Raw genomic sequence first — 4,346 nt, 5'->3', positions numbered from 1 at the left:
CCCCCCTTACAAAAACAAAACACAATAATACATTGTTGTAGAGCTATTTTGATTAATTGTTTTTCAATCAGATGAGAATGTCAAAAGGTCACTGTCATAACCCTTTTGTGACAGTAGGTGTCACCCAAGTGCCAGGACCAGTAAGGGAAACACCACTGAAGCGTACTGTCACGTAAGTGGCAGAATAAAATGACGCTTGCAGCGGTCACACATAAATCATTGTGTCTGTTCCTTACTGCTCCACAGGTACGTAGAAAGTGATATTAAATCATTTAAATATGAGCCAGTGTTTCACTTCGAGTTGTTTACACATCCTGGTTTACTGGTGTACAAAACAAGTGTGTGAGGACAGAGTTTGACCATGGTTTGTGTACAAGGTATTTTCCGAGTTAGCCATTAGCTTACAGTGACCACGATGTGTGTCTGAGTTAGCCGTTAGCCACGACGGGACAATGTGTGGAAATGTTGTGTTGTTTTATGAATACGGGCAGAATAAAATGACGCTTGCAGCGGTCACACATAAATCATTGTGTCTGTTCCTTACTGCTCCACAGTTTCTTAGGATTGTGAAGCAGCAACGCTACCGGCCCAGGTACCCCTAGGCTGGAGGCCGGTAACACATTCATCCACTGCCAAAATGAGTAATAAAATGATTCTTCAGTGTAATGATACCTTTAGGGCGGCAGAGAGGTCAGATGTTTCAATCTAAATTTTTATAGATGCTTTCATGGGTAAATGATAATGGTACTGTTGGAAATCGCACACATGTTAAACGGATGTCAGGGTCTGTATGCTCAAGGTTTGCTGTGTGCATAACACAGCTGAGTAGCTTCAGGCTAAATCCTGCAGAATGGAACGAGAGTATCATCTGCTGCCAAAATATTGTACCTGCAGTGGAATAGCTGGTGCTCCTCTGAGAGAAAGACTCCTGAGATAAAAGCGATGTCTTGCTGGAATTATGTAACAGTGTGCTGTTTCCTTCCCAACACGTTATCTGACACTGATGCAGAGGTTTTAGTGATTCATTTAATAAGTAGATTTTAATTGATTTGATCAAAACGTCCCCATCTGCACCTGTAGACACATCATAAAAGGCATAAAATAATACAAAAAAATAGCTGCATAAATTGTACTAACTGGATCTTTACACATGAAGACAGCATCATCCAATCTGCTGCATTTTTTCTTCTCCTTGTGGAGGTAAAACCCTGAGAAAAAACAAATCTACGATATGAATTCGCTCAGTGTGCACTTGTGGCAGTAGGAAATAACTATTAGTCCTTTCTTTTTATCATCAAAGGTCTAAAAACATAAAAGAAGTTTAAGTAGACTTAATTACTTTGTCAACAAACATAATCCTCAATTCCGGTTGAAATTTACTGAGCAGAAGAATTTTAAGACAGATGTGAAGCTGTTTAATGATCTCAATGCAATCAGTCCTGAGATGTAGAAGAGGAAAAAGCATATAATGTGAATTTAAACTTTTTTTAAAAAAGTTGTTATTTAAAGATTATTTTCCTGGATTTAAACGAAATCCGTCATTCCATTTTTGAGTAATTTTGCTAACAGACAGACAAACCAATGCCAATCATCACATCACTCTACCAAGGCTCCGCCTCCTTGACAGAGTGTGATATATATATATATATATATATATATATATATATATATATATATATATATATATATATATATATATATATATATATACCCTAAAATGTATCTGCCATCTCTTTGTCACCCTATTAATTTTTCTCTAAATCTGCCCCTGCCCACCAGTGTCAGTTACTGGGTGAACAGCGCCATCCTGAGGCCTGATGCTGTTAACGAGGAGAACAATCATCTCTGTGTAAACAACCTTCAAGCCACTGAGGAATCCTGTTTTCCAGACTTACTGGTTATTCCACAGTGGAAAGACAGGAACAAATGATACACATGATACAAACTAACTGGGTTCCATAAACCATAAAATGATCACTCAGAGGCAAAATGAATATGATAATAAAATAAAAATAATGTAGAATAAAATAAATGAAGTCATAAAATGATGTCACCTTAACAGCACAGGTTATTTGGCTCATTTTTGCCCCATTAACTAACATAAAGATTTAATAAAACATACAATTTTCATCCAGTACAAATATTACATTTGATCAATTAACTCTTTTAAAGGATTCATAAAATATTTCAAATTAAATTTGTAATTAGGACAGATTTTAAAAAATGCACCAAATTAAAGTTGATTCAATACATCTCTAAAAAGTTGTAAATTCCTTTAAATGTTTTATTTAATGATTTAAATTCATGTATTAAACTGTTTATGAAGCAATGTGAAAAGACCCTGTGAACTGCTACTGGCAGACAGTGGCCCTCTGGATTTTTATTGCAGCTTTTATTGTGAAAATCCAAATGAACCGGAGACATTTATTTCATGTTTGGAGTCAAAGTGATCTGAAATCTACAAAAAAATAACTTTAATTGAAAATGTTCACCAAGTGTAAACTTCACAACACTTGCAAACATGGCACAGTCCAGAGCCAGAATGCGTTTATTTAGTATTTTATGGGGTTAAAAGTGTTTCCAACCTCCAGAGATTTTGATTGTGAGAAACGCTTTGCAGTTTCTTGTAACATACAGAGCTGGTTTCCCTGGACAGTGATGAAGCGGCGCTACATACGGTTGGTAACAGGTTGAATTGTGTGAATTAGGCTTCAGATGTTAACCTGCCTCAGGTCGTCAATCTTCTCGGTGGGGGGAGGAGGGAAAAGCGGTCGCCGGATCGATCCCCGGCCGCGGCGACGGTTCGAAACGGCCGGTCCGGAACGAAACGGCCAAAACGAAGCACGTTAACGGTGCCGTCGCGTGCGCGTGGCGGTACCGGTACGCGCACAGTATAAGTGTGGAAAATACTGCACCGTTATACTGCAGTATAAACACACACACACACACACACACTGTTAAAATTTCACAAATTATACACGTGTTCTGTATTTACTGATATACATGTACTCTTTTTGCACTCTGTGTGTAGTAATGTACACTCTGTGTGTGTAGTAATGTACACTGTGTGTGTAGTAATATACTTGTATACTCTGTGTGTAGTAATGTACACTCTGTGTGTGTAGTAATATACACTCTGTGTGTAGTAATGTACTTGTACACTCTATGTGTGTAGTAATATAATTGTACACTCTGTGTGTGTAGTAATATACTTGTACACTCTGTGTGTGTAGTAATATACTTGTACACTCTGTGTGTAGTAATGTACACTGTGTGTGTGTAGTAATATACACTCTATGTGTGTAGTAATATAATTGTACACTCTGTGTGTGTAGTAATATAATTGTACACTCTGTGTGTGTAGTAATATACTTGTACACTCTGTGTGTAGTAATGTACACTGTGTGTGTGTAGTAATATACTTGTGCACTCTGTGTGTGTAGTAATGTACACTCTGTGTGTGTAGTAATATACTTGTACACTCTGTGTGTAGTAATGTACACTCTGTGTGTGTAGTAATATACACTCTGTGTGTGTGTACTAGGATACATGTACTCTGATTTATTTCCATAACTCTACTAACAGACTGTTTCCCTCCAGGAGGCTGTGCAGCATCAGAACCAGAACCAGAACCTCGAGACTCCATCTGCATCTCAGTGAACATCAGCTTCTAACAGAACTCTTATTCCATGTCAGGAATTTAACTTTTGCATTTATACAGTCTGACTGATGTCATCATCTTCTCCTCAGTTATAATACTTATTTATCATTTGCTTTCACGACTAATAATACTGCTACCAGTACTATTAATCACTACAACTAATACTACTACCAGTACTAATAATACTACTTTAAATGTACCACTTCTCCCTCAGTAAGCCACTTTACACACACACTGTAAATGCTGCTGTTCATGTGTTCTTATATTGGTGTTATTTTTATTGTTCCTGTTTTTTTCTTTACTACTTTTAGTTCTTAGTTTCTTTCCCTGATTACTGCACTCAGAGCAGAGACTCACCAGAGTCACATTTCTTATTTATGTGTAAAAAGTGGGCCAATAAAGCTGATTCTGATTGTGATTTGATTCATTTCTTTCTTCTATTGGTGTATTTCATGCTGTGTTTTAGACTTATTCCTGCTGGAACCACAACTAGGACCTGTCCATCATGTTCTACGCTGACCTTCAGACCTCATGTTCCAGCTGATAGAGCCTGATGATCAGGTTGACCTCTGACCTCTGACCTCTGTGTTAATGTGTTTTACTGAGCTGCTGAGGTTCAGACGTCCTCAGAGTGATGCAGATAAACCAACAGGAACACTGAAGATGCAGTTTTATATTTTTTATA

The 4,346-nt window shown here is 37.5% G+C and overlaps 1 long non-coding RNA gene across 1 annotated transcript; it reads left to right on the top strand.

Moving 5' to 3' along the window:
* On the top strand, window positions 1–4,079 carry LOC129349151 (uncharacterized). The gene is made up of 2 exons (XR_008602036.1): window positions 1–246; window positions 3,601–4,079. It is a non-coding gene; the product is annotated as an uncharacterized LOC129349151 (long non-coding RNA).
* The last annotated feature ends 267 nt before the right edge of the window (window positions 4,080–4,346 follow it).

Source organism: Amphiprion ocellaris, chromosome 6 (genome assembly GCF_022539595.1).
Source record: "Amphiprion ocellaris isolate individual 3 ecotype Okinawa chromosome 6, ASM2253959v1, whole genome shotgun sequence".
Taxonomy (NCBI): domain Eukaryota; kingdom Metazoa; phylum Chordata; class Actinopteri; family Pomacentridae; genus Amphiprion; species Amphiprion ocellaris.
The sequence above is the reverse complement of the archived record's forward strand: the minus strand, read 5'-3'. Positions and strand labels throughout refer to the sequence as shown.